The sequence below is a fragment of the Balaenoptera physalus genome (assembly GCF_965194825.1).
Source record: "Balaenoptera physalus genome assembly, chromosome: 7".
NCBI lineage: Eukaryota > Metazoa > Chordata > Mammalia > Artiodactyla > Balaenopteridae > Balaenoptera > Balaenoptera physalus.
This window is the reverse complement of record NC_138886.1, coordinates 52,814,028-52,833,042: the sequence shown is the minus strand read 5'-3', so window position 1 is coordinate 52,833,042 and position 19,015 is coordinate 52,814,028. Positions and strand designations below refer to the sequence as shown.

Below are 19,015 nucleotides of genomic sequence, written 5' to 3'. Positions count from 1 at the left end.
CCAGTCAGGATACCTTCTACTATACTATATTGTTTCCCTTTTTAAAAGAAAAAAAAAGTCTCCTAGTTCATGTTCTTCAGATCAGTAATAGCCATCAAAACCCAACTGTAGAAATAAACCCGGCACTACCGGGCATGCTGTCAAATTTATTTTTCTAGACTGTGGCTTTCCAACTGTTTTAACAACTACTCTCAGTATGAAATGTATTATATATCATGACCCCATATACACATACTTAGGTACATAGTGAATTGTATCAGTCACGGTCCAACTAGGAAAACCAAGGAATTTAATTCAGGAAATTGGTACACAGGTCATGGAAGAGCTGAGAAGTCAAATAATGAATTGAGAGTAGCAACAGTAAGAAGTCACTATTACCCCTAAACTGGGGGAGACAAGGGATGAGGCAGAATTAACAGAGCCCAGAGACCAGGGTGTTCTTATAAAATCTGAAACCATCATGGCTCTCAGTTAGGGCCCTGGTGAAGAGACAGCTGTTGCTAGAGATGTAGCCAGAAGCATCTATGGCTCACAAAACAGTGTCAAGTGTTGACCGCTCCCCAAAACTTCTATCCCGTATCTCCAGCAGGCCCCAAAGCCATCGGAGTGGTTTCCCTTTCTCTTACTAAGTCTACAGCATAAGTCATCATTTCATCTAAAATTACTATCCTCTTCAAGCACCTCTTTTTCTTTCAATTTTTTAAATTTAGTGCAGCTTTTGTAATGACAAACTATGATCCCATTAGCAAAAATTTGATTAAAGAAAAAAAAAAACACCCATAATTCCACCAGCTGGACCCAATCTCTTAGAATTAAGTTGCCATTCTTCCTAGTCTTTCGTATTGCATATGTTTTTGTACCCTTGTAATCACAGTCTGTAGTTCTAGTAGTCTCTTGCTTACAATTCGAATTATTCCATAGGATTTTTCTTGTTGAAAAAGCTTTCGCAGTAGATTATTGTTTTACTGTTATCTCTGTTTCCAGTAATTTTCTCCACCAGTTGATTCTACACACCTGGCTAACTTTAATCTTATTCGTGGCACTACTTTACCCATCTTTTGTATGCTTAAGAACCTTGGGTGATTCCTCATTGTTCAGAAAATGAAGTCCAGCCTCCTTAGTCAAGCTCAAAGGCCCTTCCTTAAACAGGGAATCCATGTTTAAGGATTAATCCATCCTTTCCAGCCTTATCATCTATTACAGAACCTTTCCTTAGGCCAAATGGTACCACTTATTATTCCACACGCAAATGTAATCTTCCCAGTGCCTTCCTTCAAACCATTCTTCCTGCCTATAATACCCATGTTCCCTTTGACGCTTCCTTTAGCCCAGGTGCTATTTCCACCCCCCAAAAGGGTTTTCCAGCTGACCCACCCACTGTGGTTACTCTCTTCTCTCTTTTTAACAATTTCTACTTGTTACTTGAGCCACCTGTTGGACAAGCTCTAGGACCGTATCTTCTACCTCTTTGTGTCCTCAGAGCTCAGCACAAAGGGCATATTCAATAAATATTTATTAATGATGATGATGAGACCCACTGTCAGCACAGCTGTTCTGCTTTCTAAGATAATGAGGAAAGCAGTACAGGAGCATTAGTGAGAAAATTCACTGTGGTCCTCCTTAAATGCTGCCAAAAGTCCTAAGAGATTTACAAACATTCTACTCCAATTGCAAAGACATAAACTTTGGAAGGAAGAAAGGAGGGAGGGAGGAAGGAAGGGAGGGAGGGAGGGAGGAAGGGAGGAAGGGAGGGGATAATCAAGGACTATTTTGCATTTGCACATAATCTGTTTCGTTTATGATACAGCCGAGATAAATGTGAAACATTCTTAGATTGTAACATCTCTATTAGAAAATGTCTTGAGACTCAAGACGGCTTAAACAGTGGATCATAGAAGATTCCAAATTAGAGCCCTAGGCTTTGTAAATCCAACCAATGCATTTTAGTCATAGCATAAGCAGTTTGGTACAATGGTTAAAATTTGGGCTCCCAAGTGGCGCAACTACTATTTGCATGACCATGGAAAATTTACCTAACATTTTTTGGGCCCAGTTTTCCCAGCTGTGAAAGAAGGACAATAGCAGTAGTACTGTAGAAAATGTTTAAAAACTCACTCTCCCCTGAAAAGCCCTGATTTGTAATATATGTCGATTTCCAAGGTATAAATATTCCCACAATGGATGATTTCAAGCTGCTAATAGGCTCACAAGATTCCTGAAAATTTAACAATGGACTCTTTCAGGGTACCTTCCTTACAGGGTTGTTGTGAAGATTATGAGTTAATACATAAAAGCACTTAAAACTGGCCCTGGTATATCATATGCTTAGTTTGATGAATATTAGCTATTTTTATCATACCATTTTAGTTTGCCTTCTTCCATGGAAATGGAGGATAGAAATAGCAAGTACTATTGAAAAAAGCAGTTGCCATGATTTTAGTTCATTTCATCCTCTTCCTAATCACATGTTTTATGTTCACTACTGCCAAGCAGCCCCATTGACTTATTTGAATTTCTTTCCTTTTCCTTAATTCATCTTTTTTTTGGAGCATTCTAAGAATCAGAGGACTGGCTAAAAGCCACATACCAGGAAAGAAAAGTGTTATAAGAAGTAAGGATAATCCCAACTGAATAATTTCCCCTGAATAATAATCATTTTAAGAAAGGCTTAAGTAACTACTCAAACAACTAGATATGAAAGTTTATTCAGATACAATTACTTATTGCCCATTTTTGGGGGGGATATGAATTGTACTTCACCTAGCCTCTTTTCAAAATAATTTTATTCCCTGGTGTTCTTCCTGACACAAAAGAAATAAGAATTTTTTTATTAAAAAGAATCCCAAAATATATGACTCTGAATGGTAAGACTTTCTGCTTTTTTATTTCTATCAGTACTCCCATGACTTCTACTTATAAAATATCTGCTTACAAATATGGTAATTTTCAGGATGTTTCATCAGAACTACTACTCAGGCAATATATATTTGCTACCTATAGAAAACAGGGTGTTTTTCCATCTTTAAACCAAAAATTGACTAGCCAGCTACTCAGTTCCTTAGCTGGAACCCCCAGGTCCCAGCATTTTTCTCTAGAATGTCTTCCTTTCTTGCTCAGCTGTTCTGTCACTCCTCAATTTTTTTTTTTTTTTTTTTTTGGCTGTGCCATGCGGGATCTTAGTTCCCTGACCAGGTATCGAACCCATGTCCCTTGCAGTGGAAGCACAGAGTCCTTACCACTGGACCACCAGGGAAATCCCTGTCACCTCTCTCTTCTACAAATTCTGAATTGTTCATTTTCTTCTCCCACTCAGGAAATGGTTTCTAATTTTACTTTTGCAAATTTTATTCCCTTTTCAGTTATTTTCTCCGTTGTTCCTTTCCTCCTGTTGCTATTATTTTGTTACTTCTTTCCTGAATGCCACACCTAAAGTCATCTTCAACCGTTAGGGGATTTTCAGATTATGAAGAGCCTCCTTTTGCTGTTGGAGGAACACAGGAGACTGTGAAACACTGAGGCTACAATCCCATGCGAATGGCTGCTTGAATTCTCCCTATTTTGAGAAAATGGAAGTCTCTCCCAATCTTTTTCCTACCCTTTCTCCTCTTTCCCTGCCCTGGCTCTGGCAACCGCCCTTCTACTTTTGGTCGCTTTGAATGGGACTACTCTTATTAGGTGGAATCATACGATATTTGTCTTTGATGAATGGCTGATTTCACTTAGCATAATGTCCACAAGATTCATCCATGTTGAAGCATTTAACAGCATTTCCTTCCTTTTCAAAGCTGAATGATATTCCATTGTATGTACATACCACATTTTGTTTATTTGTTCATCCATTGATGGACACTTGGGTTGCTTCTGCTTTTGGGCTTCCAAATAATTCTATGAAAATTGGTGTGCAAATATCTGTTCCAGTTCCTGATTTCAACTCTTCTGGAATAGCAGTGGAATTGCTGGATCATATGGTGATTCTAATTTTAATGTTTTTTAGGAACCACAATACTGATTTCCGTAACAGTATGCTTTTCTTTGTACACCATTTTACCTTCCCACTAGCAGTGCACAAGGATTCCAACTTCTCCGCATCCTTACTAGCACTTGTTAGTTTCTGGGGTATTAATTTTTTGACAGTAGTCATCCTATCTTCATTAAAAGCATGTATGTTATTAAACAAAAAGCTAAGAATAATTTCTGTCATACACCACCTTGATCCCATGTTCATAATTTTCAAAATCCCTTGAACTCTGGTTGTTGCTATTAATCTCATTTTTGCTCTAAAATATAGGACTTTGTTTCCAGGATGAGACCAGAGACTGCAGAATCTACTTAAACTCTGCAGCATCCTTGTTAATAGGTCTCTCTTTCTCTCCACGTTTTTCACAGTGAAAGCTATCTTGCAGGACCTCCAAGCTTGGTAGATCCCTCTCTCCAGCTTGAAGTCCGTAGCCCATTTCTCCGTGAACTACAATTAACATACTTATGGCTGACATTTCCGTTTCCTTCTTGTCAGCTTCATTAAGATGTAATGTACACTTAAGTGTAAAATTCAATGAGTTTTGACAAACCTCTACAGTATTGAAACCACCACAACAATCAAAATATAGAACATTTTTAAGGGTTTCTATTTGACCTCTCTGCATTAATTAAACAAACAGAAAACTGGAGTGTGTATGAACGACCGTTAGCTCTATTGGTTATGAACAATACTACTCCCACATCCGTATCCTTGCTTACAATCTTTGTCTCCTTTCTTACTATTGCTAAAAGATTCTTTAGTATACAAAAGGGAGATAGGAAAGCTGTGGAGAGAAGAAGAAAGGAGAGGACAAGAAAGGAGAGGAAACGGTATGTTTACTCTAAGTTGACATATTTCAATAAGCTTAATCCTAGACTATTAGCACATGATTACTAGGTTTTCTTCCACCTGTAGTAAATGGCTATATCTCTGTGATGTGAATAATTGTTTTCCATTGAATACTTTTGGCCCCTATTCTGTGTCTATAGGCTTGTAAGTTTCCTTCCTTCCTTCCCTCCCTCTTCCTTTCCTTTCCTTTTGTTTCTTTTCAGAAATGCTACTCTCTGAAATGTAGTTTCTTACTTCTTCCTTATCAGTAATCTGTTGAAATTTCATTTCTTAATGAAGTTACATTTATATTGGTCCCATCAAATTCACTTTTTTTTTTCCTGGAGTTTGATTTTCTGTTCAACAAACACATTGTTCAGCACTTATTCTGTGCAGGGTATTTATTTGTTCTTCTAGGAACTTCATTTTACATCCAACAAACTCTTTACTGAGCATTTACTGTGTATAGGGCAAGTTTTCATCTTATATTTCTTTGGGTTCACCTAGAAACTAAGTTTTTCCTTTTCCTATTATCTGGGATGGCTTTCCCAGTATTCAGTTCACAACTGTTTGTAGCATTTGTTACCATTTCCCCCTACACAAATAACGTTGCGTTCTTTAATCCAGGCACTGCTTGGCATTTGTCAGATTTTTTTTCCCCCAGCTTTTCTAAAAGCATATTAATAGCCTTCATGCACTTGAAATTTTGCTTTAAGTATTTTATTTAGAGGTCCTTTAAGTTACCTTGGTATATATATTTAAAGACTTTTATTTTAAATCTGGCAGTCTAATTATAAATAAATCCCATCCTGGCACTCCTGAAGCTTAGATTTGGGACCCAACCCGAACACTAAAATAATGCCTTTAAGTAAAGTCCATTCTAATAATTGGGTCTGTAATATCTAGTTTCCCCTGAAATCCCAGCAGTTCTTTGCATCCAGTAGGCGAGGTGGTCGATAATATTTGGAATTATAGAATTTTAGAATGCAAAAGAACTGTAGGGAAATAAAGCACAGGGCTAGATTATTTTATGACTTTGAATTTGGCAGTGGTTTCTTAGATATGACATGAAAAGCACAAGAAACAAAACCAAGAAATAGACAAACTGAAACTCATCAAAACTTAAAACTTTGTACTTCAAAGGCACTATCAAGAAAGTAAAAAGACAGTTGAAGAATAGGAGAAAATACCTGCAAATCATATATCTGATATATCAAATCATATATCTGAAGGTCTAGTATCCTGGATACATAAAGAACTCTTACAACCCAACAACAAAAAGACAAACAACCCAATCAAAAAACAGGCAAAGGCCTTGAATAGACATTTCTCCAAGGAAGATATATGTGACCAACAAGCACATGAAAAGATGTTCAACATCATTAGCCATTAGGGAAATGCAAATCAAAGTCACACTGAGATACCACTTCACACTGACCAGGATGGCTATAATAGTAATTTAAAAAATTTAAATAACAGAAAATAATAATAAAAACACAATAATCAAAAACAAAACAGAAAATGAGGATGTGGAAAAATAATTGGAACCCTCATACGTTGCTGATAGGAATGTAGAATGGTGCAACCTCTGTGGAAAACCATTTGGTAGTTCTTCAATATGCTGAACATACAGTTATATGACCCAGCAATTACATTCCTAAGTATATACCCAAAAGAATTGAAAGCAGGTATTCAAATAGAAACTTGTACATGAAAGTTTGTAGCAACACTATTCACAATAGTGAAAAGGTAGAAGCAATCCAACTGTCTATCAACAGATGAATGGATAAAGAAAACGTGATATATCTACACAATGGGGTATTACTCAGCCATAAATATGAAGTACTGATACATGTTATCACATGGATAAACCTTGAAAACATATGCTAAGTGAAAGAGGCCAAACACAAAAGGCCACATACTATGTCATTCCATTTATTTGAACTGTCCAGTATAGGAAAATCTATAGAGACAGAAGGCAGATTCATGATTTCCAGGGGCTGGGGACAGGGGAGAGTGGGGAGTGACTGCTTAATGGATATGGGGTTTCCTTTGGGGGTGATGAAAATGTTCTGAAACTAGGTAGTGATGATGACTGCACAGCATTGCGAATGTAATAAATACCACTGAATTATACGCTTTAAAATGGTTAAAATGGTGCCTTCCACGTTATGTGAATTTTATCTCAATTCAGAAAAACTTATTGATGAATGTATTATTCACTATCCATGTGTTAGGTGTAGTAGATGTAGGGTTGATTAAGATACGGCTTCACTTTCTGGCCTTTGAGGTCCTCAAGGCACTGTCAAGTAAAATAATACAGAACGAAGGTGTGGCCTCTAAGACATACACAGGCTGCTAGGGGACCGGGTGATGATAGTGATACCACTGGTAGGGCTTTCCACATGAAGCCAGAGAGTCGTGGAGGACTGACTGATTGATTCAAAGTTTGTGAGTGTCCCCTTTGTGCCTGCTACTGTACTAGGCTGGGTGTTCAATGATGGACAACAACAGAGCCCAACCATCCCTCCTGGAACTTGCACTTGGGGCAAAGGCAGATATAAATTATAAACCCCTGCAGACTGAGGTAGGTGCTACAAAGTAAAGGAACAGTCTTCTATGAAAGTGCAGAATACAAACTTGACCTAGACCAGAGATGAGGGAAGGCCTCCTTCTGAAAGTAATCCTTAAGCTGGGATCTGTGGAATGAGTAGGAAAGGGGAGCAAGAGAGACTAGCATGGGGAGTTAGGTTAGGACTCAGTGCTTTCACTGCTGAGGGCCTGGGTTCAATCCCTGGTCGGGGAACTAACATCCCGCAAGCAGTGCGGTGTGGCCAAAAAAAGAGAGAGACAGAGAGAGACTAGCATGTGCAAAACCTATGGCAGTGGCAGGAGGAAACAGGACATTAAAGGGCATGAAAGAAGGTTGCTGTGGTTGGAATAAGCTGCCTAAGTGGGAGTTGAGACTGAAGAGACAAGCAGGGTCTGGGAGGGCCTCCTATACAGGCCCTGATAAAGATTATGTTCTTTATCCTAAGCGTGATAGGAAGGGGGCAGAGAGGGGATGGGGGATGGCTACCTCCATCCTGGCAGTCAAGAATGAACTGGAGGCGGGGAGAATAGATGCGGAGTGGAGACTAGTTAGGAAGCTACTGTAATTGTCCAGGGACTAGATGATGGCGCTTGCAGTTTGGAGACAGATACAGAGAAGTGGAGCTAGCCCTACAGAACAGGGGTGGAGTTAGGAAGGGAAAGGGGAAGACTGGCTCAGGCCCAATGACACCATGCACTAAGGCATGGAGGCACCAAAGCGTGAAGCAGAAGCTGTATGTGGCGTACCAGAGGCGGTCACTATGGCAGAATCCATGGAAAGGTGTAGGTGCAAGGGGGTGTTTAAGTCTGCAGGAGTCAGATCACCACGGCACTCACTGATGAGTCTCATCAAGGTGGACATAGGAAACTGTGAAGCATTTAAGAAAGGCAACGTGACAACCAGATTCATGTTTACAAAGATCATTACAGAGATGCTAGAGAATGGATTTAGGGAGAATGAAAGGAAGATACTCTTGAGTGTAAACAAGGAAATGGATTAGGAGACTGTTGCAACTGCTCAATGTGAGAGCTACTCTCATGACACAGTGTCATGAGATTGGGAAATGGGATGGATGTGAGCCTGTTTCTGAGATCAGATCAATTGATAATCACAACAGTCATGACCCGTGGCACATACACAACCCCAGCGTCTTCTCCCATACGGTCTCACGGACGCTTGCCAGTTTAAGGGCTGTGGCATGAAACAAATGAAAAGATGCCACTGGAGGCTTCCCTGGTGGCACAGTGGTTAAGAATCTGCCTGCCAATGCAAGGGACACAGGTTCGAGCCCTAGCCCGGGATGATCCCACATGCCGCGGAGCAACTAAGCCCGTACACCACAACTACTGAGCCTGTGCTCTAGAGCCCAGAAGCCACAACTACTGAGCCCACGTGCCACAACTACTGAAGCCTGCGCACCTAGAGCCCATGCTCCGCAACAAGAGAAGCCACGACAATGAGAAGCCCGCGCACCACAACGAAGAGTAGCCCCCGCTCACCGCAACTAGAGGAAGCCCGCGCGCAGCAACGAAGACCCAACACAGCTAACATATAAATAAACATTTTGCTTTCAAAATTTACCCCCCATTTTGATGTGATATTGTCACCCAACTAAACTATAAGTTCTTTAAGAAGAGGGATCACAAACTTACCTGCTGTTCCTGGACTGTATTAGTAAGTTCACTTGTCTTCTATCTTCCAACTGATACCAGAGGGAACTCAGCCATCAGTAGGGACTCTGGGGGTGAGAGATAGTGAGGTCGGGGTGTCCATTCCCTTGTTGAACATCTGATTGGCTGCATGCCTCCACCTCAGGCCACAGTTATTTTGGGTGTGTGTGTGGGGGGGGTGAAGGGTGAGGGGGCAATGGGAGGCGTCATCTTCTGTGGCTACTTTCCTGGGTTCTGAGATCTGCTCTCAGGTCTACATGTACTAATGGTCCTCTACTATTGCTGCCTCAGGATGCTTCACTAGACTGTTGATTCCCCTGAACCCTGCCCATACCTTTGTAAGGGTCCCTCCATTAACAGGCTCCAGGTTCCATCTGCATGTACCATTAGCTTCTCGCTGGAAACCTTGACTGATACAATTGTCTTCTATGCAAATGAAGCACTAAACTCTGACAAGATGATCCTGGAAAATCCCAAGGAGATAGGGTAACAATTTTCACTGACATTTTTCTTTGGCCCTGGTAGTGAAAAACTGAATGGATGTTTAAAATGTAATCTGTAGTTAATTATTGACGGGATAATGCTCCCTTAGGGCTCACTCTCCTCTGGTAGGCCCAGCTCCCCAATAACTGTAACCGAAACTATGAAACTACTTTATTAATTAAGTTGTGAACATCTTAAGTTTGAGATGCCTGAGGGGATAGCCTAGTGGCAATACTTACTGGAAACAGTGAGTTCCACATAGTAGGAGGTATTCAAGCAGAAGCTGGAAAAACAATGGATTGGTGGTTGAACTTTATGATTTTAAGGTCTTTTCCAATGTGTACTTTTATGATTCTTGGATTTATGCTATAAAGGTCTGTCACCACAAATTTATTATGAAAATGTCGACTACTAAGATGGGTACTTTAATATAATGATACATGAACAGTATATACAAAGATAGATTTTTAAGCACAAAAAGCTTAAAGAGAATTCATCTTCAGCATGACATGGTGAAAATCCTAGTATCTGGAGACCGATAAACCTCTATTTCAATCCTTGCTCTCAGTGAAAAGCCATGTGTCCTATGGAAGCTACCTAACATCTTTGTCTTTCAGTTTTCTCACATCTTTCTCAATAGAGCAATGATAGGAATTCACTGAGATAACACCTAGGACAAATTTAGGTACTCAATAAGTGTTAGTTCTCTTTGCTTCACTATCACCATTAAACTGTTCTTCCTATTACATCAATTTATGGTGCTAAGGTAAATAAGAATGCATTTAAGATTTCTTTTTTTAAGGAATGAAATAATGCCATTTGCAGCAACGTGAGAGACCAAGAGATTATCATACTAAGTAAGTCAGATAGAGAAAGACAAATATCACTTATATGTGGAATCTAAAAAAAAAATGATACAAATGAATTTATTTACAAAACAGAATCAGACTCACAGACGTAAACAAACTTATGGTTACTAAAGGGGAAAGGGTGGGGGAGGGATAAATTAGGAGTTTGGGATTAGCAGGTACAAACTACGATACATAAAATAAACATCAAGGTCCTACTGCATAGCACAGGGAATTATATTCAATATCTTATAATAACTTATGATGGAAAAGAATCTGAAAAAAGTGTATATATATATATATTTTATATATATATATATATATATATATAAAACACTGAATCACTTTGCTTTATACCTGAAACTAACACAACATTGTAAATCAACTATACTTCCATTAAAAACTGTTTTAAAAGTAAGCATGCAACCTAACAAAAAGTAAAGTTGAAAATAAAAAAAAAATTTTTTTAATTAAAAAAAAAAGAATTTGGTTTTTAGTTGAAAACCACAATCAAAGTAACGATCAAGACCTCCACTTTAGCATCTCCCAACTTTGAGGGCACAGTGTTCCACGCTACAGAGAACACATCATATAAGAAAGTCTTCCCCAAAAGAGCTGGTATTTAAATATACTAGTAAACAAATTCTATTCATACACTGCTTTCCACCTCTAGCCATTTTGCTTGGAGCCTCACAACAACCTTATAAGCGAGGCATTATTATCTTCACTTATAAAGAGACTAATTTACAAAGGGCAGAAAATCACTCATCATTCTAGAGGAAGTGGTCTTTTCACTGACTCATTCAGACATTTCACTAGGTTGGGGATTTTGATTAGAAAATCAAAAAATGTTTAAACTGTAAAAAGTAAACAACACACAGGAGCATAGATGAGCGATATGAGTGGAGCCAAGTCATCTCTAAATACAGTCAGGAATTTCTAGAGCAAGAACACCTCCCTGGCCTGGGGTAGTGAGGCCACGAGAGAAGCAGGGAGCTGAGAGGTTAAGAGCACAGGCTCAGGAAACTCAATCAAATCCTGCTACTTTCACATTTAACTTGTGTCACTTTGGACAAGCTATTTAGCCTTTCCATGTTTCAGTTTCCTTACCTGCAAAATGGAGGTAACACTAGAACCTACGCATTGGGGGTTTTGTGAAGTTTAAACGAGATCATCCAGTAAAAGTACGTGGCATAACCCCTACTTCAGAGAAAGTGTTTCATAAATACAGCCATTACTATTGCAAGACAAAGCAAGGGTGTCCCACTGGAGAGCTGATTTGCCTAGAGCCACAGAGCTGCTTAGTGACAAAGCAGGAACTTGAGCCCAGATCCTGTCCAGGGTCCTTTTGTTATAACTGCACCACAGCTTAATTAGCTTTTGAAACATGGGTGATAAGAATTTCAGCTAAAAGAGAGAATGAGAGCTAGACAGGCTGCTATCTGCAATCGATGTTGATTTTCCAGGAAGCAGACACATCGCAAGCACCTATGCAGAAAAACATAAATAAATCAAATTCCTTCAGAATGTTCTTGTCTTCTTCCTGTGCATAGGACTGCCTCACAGTTGAACCCCTTATAACACGGTTCTTTGGTGATTTGAGTGACCAAATCTCCTTAGGTATCCAAAGGCACAGGCTTACAACACACTTGGCTCTTCCTGTGACTAATGCTGTAGTGAGGCCCCAGCGTAGACAGTTCTGGCAGGCCAGAAATGGATGCGGAGATTAAAGAACTAAAGTAAAGCCTGCAATCATCTCTGAGACTACCTATGCCTGGTTTTATACACATGCCTTAGCTATTTTGAGTCACTAGGGACATATCACTCCCAGCCTCAATTCAGAAAGCCTTCTGTTGGTCACATGTCGTAAACAGGAGAGCAGCAGCCCTACTACCAGCTACTATAATGTCCTTGGCTAATAAGCGCAGTCTCCATCACAATGCAGTAAGGCTGAATGAATTTGGGCAATCAAGACTTAAATCATAATGAAACTTTAAACAAAATTGAGCTTAACATGATTCTTCAGGCTTTTCCCCGCTCAGATCGCTTCTGCTAGAAGCATTTGTTGTTCTTTGCTTCTTAAAGTCATTTCATGTAAACCCAGTCAATTCCAGCAAGCACAAGTTGACCCCAAATCTTTATTGGGCTCTTGCAGTACCATTTTCCTGACTTTTCTTGGAATAAAAGTAGGGCCTCCCTAGGTTTAGAAAGTGCTTTTCTGGTTAATGAGGACTGCACAGTTTTATTCCTAATTACAGTAGTCTCTTTTGTAGTGTCATGGTTCTAGGAGAGATTGGAAAGTTTGCATCCTTAAATGCCAAGCCAGCTAAACAGCTGTAGTGTATATTAAAATCCGAGGAGTTACAATAATGTCCTATTGAATTCTTTAAGACCAGTAGAGAGATCCCCACACAGATTGTCTGCAGATTCTCAGAGAGTAATAGATGAGGATATTTCAATCCAACATGTCTGAGCTGGGACAGAGTGGAGAGGGCTGCAGTTGGGGAAATGTGTGTATTAGAGAACAGGGAGATGCCTTTCTCAGCCCTAACGGTTTGAGAAATCTATTCATTCTTCTCTTAAAGAGTATGGTGACATTTCCCTGCTTCTCTGTTAAGCATGAAGAATTTAAAACTAACTCATTTAGAGGGCCTTGCTTAGATCATATGTCTGGATTTTAGCCAAGTTGTATGGTGTCGATAAGTATGTTTTCAAGTATATAACCCAGCAACACTACTGTGCTGATTTTTGAGTCCTTTTGGGGAAGTTCTGCGTATTTGGCTTGTATCCCTCTAGTTGGTTCCTCTCTGTTTTGATTTCACCCCAGTTACTTAACTTCACCCTTAAAACCAGGAGGAATTTGGAAATGACTTTTCTCTTTTAGGAAATGTGTACCTGCCATATCATCAACAGTGACAAAAGACTGAAGGTAATGAGAGTCCCTTCCCCTACCTTAGGTCGCCTTCCATGCTAATTCAGGCAAGACATTTCTAGGAAGAGGTCAGCATGTAGGACAGATTCTAGCTTGATTCCCAGGATTGCCACATGTGTCACCTTTGAGTCTCAACTTCCACATCTGTAAAATAGGGCAATATAGTCAATCCTTGGGTCTCTCTGAGAATCTTGAGATAACACATACAGGGCACTGAGCTGGGTACACCAGGAAGTGTTTGCTATGTAACAGCGGCCTTTCCCTTTTCCTCCAAGATGATCATATGAAACGCAAGCCAGCTGAGGAAAGGAAATTTGCAATAGAAACCTCAAAAATTGTTATCCAGCGAACATGTTCTTCTTTGGTAAGGAACTGGAGAAAATTGGAGAAATTTCTAAATAGGAAACTTCTTTCATGTCATTAACCTTAGACCTCTCAGACGAGAGGCACCAAGACCGTTCTACATAAGGAATATATAATCAAGCAGGAGATTAGCATTCGCCTACTTACCACCAGGGGACAATATCAGGCTGTAATTATTGTGCAATGCTGCTATGAAATGCTGGGCTGGGTGATGGCAGACCCAAAAAGAGGTATGCGACAGTTCCTTCCAAGAGGGGGTGTAATGTAATGGAAAGAACACTGGTCCTTGACTCCACATTTGGTTACCTACTAACTAACCAAACATCTCTAATTCCTAGTTTTCTTTGATTTATTTTGTTATCTGTAAAAATAGGCAATGTTATTTTCTATTTCCTCACAGGACGATTTAGAGTAGAGCTCCTCAAACTTCCAAGTGTGTAAAAAACCCCCCGGGGTCTTGTTAAAATGCATAGTCTGATTCAGTAGGCTGCGGGCAGAGCATGGGATTCTACATTTCTAGCAACTTCTGGGAGATGCTGGTGCTCCAGGGCTGTGGACCACACTTTGGGAAGCAAGGGTTTTAGAGGACTGTATGACATGTTATACCCGTAAAAGGACATGTAAACTCTTGGGTACAGCAGGTGGAAGGTGGTGCCATTAGCAGCAGCATTATTCATATACTCTACTGAGAAATCTGACTTTCACATCTTTCCATTCTATGTTGTTCTTTTCAGTGTTTCTAGCAGCACCTATATTCAGAATTAATTTTTTTAGTGTGATTAAGATGGGACACATGGGAATGAGCCATGCCTGGTACAACATAGGTCCTAAAGGAAGAAAAGGAGAGATGAAGGGAGAAAATCTAGAAGTACATTGTGTTTTAGGGTTAGAGGTGGTTGTCTCCTTCTGTGATAGAAAGAAGGGAAGCAGCCGGCTGGCATTTTGCACCAAGTATTTAGGGAGAGCAGTAAGTGAAGACAGATCAGTCAAAGGTGTTTACATTGATGATAGAGACATTTAGGGATGCTACTGTGGATAGATGTGACTTGATAAATTTCTAGAAACTACTTGTGATGCTTCATCTGTCTATATGGCTGTATCTACTCATAGGCCTCTGGAGGAGAGACAAAAACAGAGAATTTTTTTTTGAATTTTTGAATTTTATTTTTTTATACAGCAGGTTCTTATTAGTTATCTATTTTATACATATTAATGTATATATGTCAATCCCAATCTCCCAGTTCATCCCACCACCACTCCCCACTTCCACTTTCCCCTTTGGTGTCCTTACTTTTGTTCTCTACATCTGTGCCTCTATTTCTGCCCTGCAAACTGATTCATCTGTACCATTTTTCTAGATTCCACATATATGCATTAATATACAATATTTGTTTTTCTCTTTCTGACTTACTTCACTCTGTATGACAGTCTCTAGATCCATCCACGTCTCTACAAATCTCCCAATTTTGTTCCTTTTTATGGCTGAGTAATATTCCATTGTATGTATGTACCACATCTTCTTTATCCATTTGTCTGCTGATGGGCATTTAGATTACTTCCATGACCTGGCTATTGTAAATAGTGCTGCAATGAACATTGGGGTGCATGTGTCTTTTTGAATTATGGTTTTCTCAGGTTATATGCCTAGGAGTGGGATTGCTGGGTCATATGGTAATTCTATTTTTAGTTTTTTAAGGAACCTCCATACTGTTCTCCATAGTGGCTGTATCAATTTACATTCCCACCAACAGTGCAAGAGGGCTTCCTTTTCTCCACACCCTCTCCAGCATTTGTTGTTTGTAGATTTTCTGATGATGCCCATTCTAACAGGAGTGAGGTGATACCTCATTGTAGTTTTGATTTGCATTTCTCTAATAATTAGTGATGTTGAGCAGCTTTTCATGTGCTTCTTGGCCATCTGTATGTCTTCTTTGGAGAAATGTCTATTTAGGTCCTCTGCCCATTTTTTGATTGGGCTGTCTGTTTTTTTAATATTTAGCTGCATGAGCTGTTTATATATTTTGGAGATTAATCCTTTGTCCATTTATCTGTTTGCAAGTATTTTCTCCCATTCTGAGGGTTGTCTTTTGGTCTTGTTTGTAGTCTCCTTTGCTTTGCAAAAGCTTTTAAGTTTCATTAGGTCCCATTTGTTTATTTTTGTTTTGATTTCCATTACTCTAGGAGGTGGATCAAAAATATCTTGCTGTGATTTATTTCAAAGAGTGTTCTTCCTATATTTTCCTCTAAGAGTTTTATAGTGTCCGGTCTTACATTTGGTCTCTAATCCATTTTGAGTTTATTTTTGTGTATGGTGTTAGGGAGTGTTCTAATTTCATTCTTTTACATGTAGCTGTCTAGTTTTCCCAGCACCACTTATTGAAGAGACTGTCTTTTCTCCATTGTATATCCTTGCCTCCTTTGTCATAGATTAGTTGACCATAGGTGTGTAGGTTTATCTCTGGGCTTTCTATCCTGTTCCATTGATCTATATTTCTGTTTTTGTGCCAGTACCATAGTGTCTTGATTATTGTAGCTTTGTAGTATAGTCTGAAGTCAGGGAGTCTGATTCCTCCAGCTCCATTTTTTTCCTGCAAGACTGCTTTGGCTATTCAGGGCCTTTTGTGTTTCCATATAAATTTTAAGATTTTTTGTTCTAGTTCTGTAAAAAATGTCACTGGTAATTTGATAGGGATTGTATTGAATCTGTAGATTGCTTTGTGTAGTATAGTCATTTTCACAATATTGATTCTTCCAATCCAAGAACTTGGTTTATCTCTCCATCAGTTTGTGTCATCTTTGATTTCTTTCATCAGTGTCTTATAGTTTTCTGAGTACAGGTCTTTTACCTCCTTAGGTAGGTTTATTCCTAGGTATTTTATTCTTTTTGTTACAATGGTGAATGGGATTGTTTCCTTAATTTTTCTTTCTGATTTCTGTTGTTAGTGTATAGGAATGAAAGAGATTTCTGCGCATTAATTTTGTATCCTGCAACTTTACCATATTCATTGATTAGCTCTAGTAGTTTTCTGGTAGCATCTTTAGGATTCTCTATGTATACTATCATGTCATCTGCAAACAGTGACAGTTTTACTTCTTCTTTTCCAATTTGTATTCCTTTTATTTCTTTTTCTTCTCTGATTGCCATGGCTAGGACTTCCAAAGCTATGTTGAATAATAGTGGCAAGAGTGGGCATCCTTGCCTTGTTCCTGATCTTAGAGGAAATTCTTTCAGTTTTTCACCATTGGGAATGATGTTTGCTGTGGCTTTGTCGTATATGGCCCTTATTATGTTGAGGTAGGTTCCCTCTATGCCCACTTTCTGGAGAGTTTTTATCATAAATGGGTGTTGAATTTTTTCAAAAGCTTTTTCTGCATCTATTGAAATGACCATATGGTTTTTCTTCTTCAATTTGTTAATATGGTGTATCACATTGATTGATTTGCGTATATTGAAGAATCCTTGCATCCCTGGGATAAATCCCGCTTGATCGTGGTGTATGATCCTTTTAATGTGTTGTTGGATTCTGTTTGCTAGTATTTTGTTGAGGATTTTTGCATCTATATTCATCAGTGATATTGGTCTGTAATTTTTTTTTTGTAGTATCTTTGTCTGGTTTTGGTATCAGGGTGATGGTGGCCACATAGAATGAGTTTGGGAGTGTTCCTTCCTCTGCAATTTTTTGGAAGAGTTTGAGAAGGATGGGTGTTAGCTCTTCTCTAAATGTTTCATAGAATTCACCTGTGAAGACATCTGGTCCTGGACTTTTTTTTGTTGGAAGATTTTTAATCACAATTTCAACTTCATTACTTGTGATTGGTCTGTTCATACTTTCTATTTCTTCCTGGTTCAGTCTGGAAACATTATACCTTTCTAAGAATTTGTCCATTTCTTCCAGGTTATCCATTTTATTGGCATAGAGTTGCTTGTGGTAGTCTCTTAGGATGCTTTATATTTCTGTGTTGTCCATTGTAACTTCTCCTTTTTCATTTCTAATTTTATTGATGAGTCCTCTCCCTCTTTTTCTTGATGAGTCTGGCTAAAGGTTTATCAATTTTGTTCATCTTCTCAAAGAACCAGCTTTTAGTTTTATTGATCTTTGCTACTGTTTTCTTTGTTTCTATTTCATTTATTTCTGCTCTGATCTTTATGATTTCTTTCCTTCTACTAATTTTGGGTTTTGTTTGTTCTTCTTTCTCTAGTTCCTTTAGGTGTAAGGTTAGATTGTTTATTTGAGATTTTTCTTGTTTCTTGAGGTAGGCTTGTATTGCTATAAACTTCCTAGAACTGCTTCTGCTGCATCCCACAGGTTTTGGATGGTCGTGTTTTTGTTGTCATTTGTCTCTAGGTATTTTTTGATTTCCTCTTTGATTTCTTCAGTGATCTCTTGGTTATTTAGTAATGTATTGTTTAGCCTCCATGTGTTTGTGTTTTTTACAGTTTTTTTCCCTGTAATTGATTTCTAATCTCATAGCGTTGTGGTCGGAAAGATGCTTGATATGATTTCAATTTTCTTAAATTTATCGAGGTTTGATTTGTGACCCAATATGTGATCTATCCTGGAAAATGTTCCATGTGCACTTGAGAAGAAAGTGTAATCTGCTGGTTTTGGATGGAATGTCCTATAAATATCAATTACATCTATCTGGTCTATTGTGTCATTTAAAGCTTCTGTTTCCTTGTTAATTTTCTGCCTGGATGATCTGTCCATTGGTGTAAGTGAGATGTTAAAGTCCCCCACAATTACTGTGTTACTGTCGATTTCCTCTGTTATAGCTGTTAGCAGTTGCCTTATGTATTGAGGTGCTCCTGTGTTGGGTGCATATATATTTATAATTGTTATATCTTCTTCTTGGACTGATCCCTTGATCATTATGTAGTGCCCTTCCTTGTCTCTTGTAACATTCTTTATTTTAAAGTCTATTTTATCTGATACGAGTATTGCTACTGCAGCCTTCTGTTGATTTCCATTTGCATGGAATATCTTTTTCCATCCCCTCACTTTCAGTCTGTATGTGTCCCTAGGTCTGAAGTGGGTCTCTTGTAGACAGCATATATATGGGTCTTGCTTTTGTATCCATTCAGCGGGCCTGTGTCTTTTGGTTGGAGCATTTAATCCATTCACGTTTAAGGTAATTATTGATATGTATGGTCCTGTTACCATTTTCTTAATTGTTATGGGTTTGTTTTTGTAGGTCCTTTTCTTCTCTTGTGTTTCCCACTTAGAGAAGTTCCTTCAGCATTTATTGTAGAGCTGGTTTGGTGGTGCTGAATTCTCTTAG

General features: G+C 38.9%; 2 long non-coding RNA genes across 2 annotated transcripts in view; one reads left to right on the top strand and one right to left on the bottom strand.

Moving 5' to 3' along the window:
- Positions 1 to 19,015, top strand: part of LOC309665026 — a 34,815-nt gene that overhangs the window by 9,090 nt on the left and 6,710 nt on the right. The gene's annotated exons all lie outside the window — the stretch shown is intronic.
- Positions 1,738 to 19,015, bottom strand: part of LOC309664985 — a 342,649-nt gene continuing 325,371 nt past the window's right edge. The window contains exon 6 of the long non-coding RNA XR_014266119.1: positions 1,738 to 13,516. This is a non-coding gene — a long non-coding RNA (uncharacterized lncRNA). The remainder of the gene's footprint in view (positions 13,517 to 19,015) is intronic.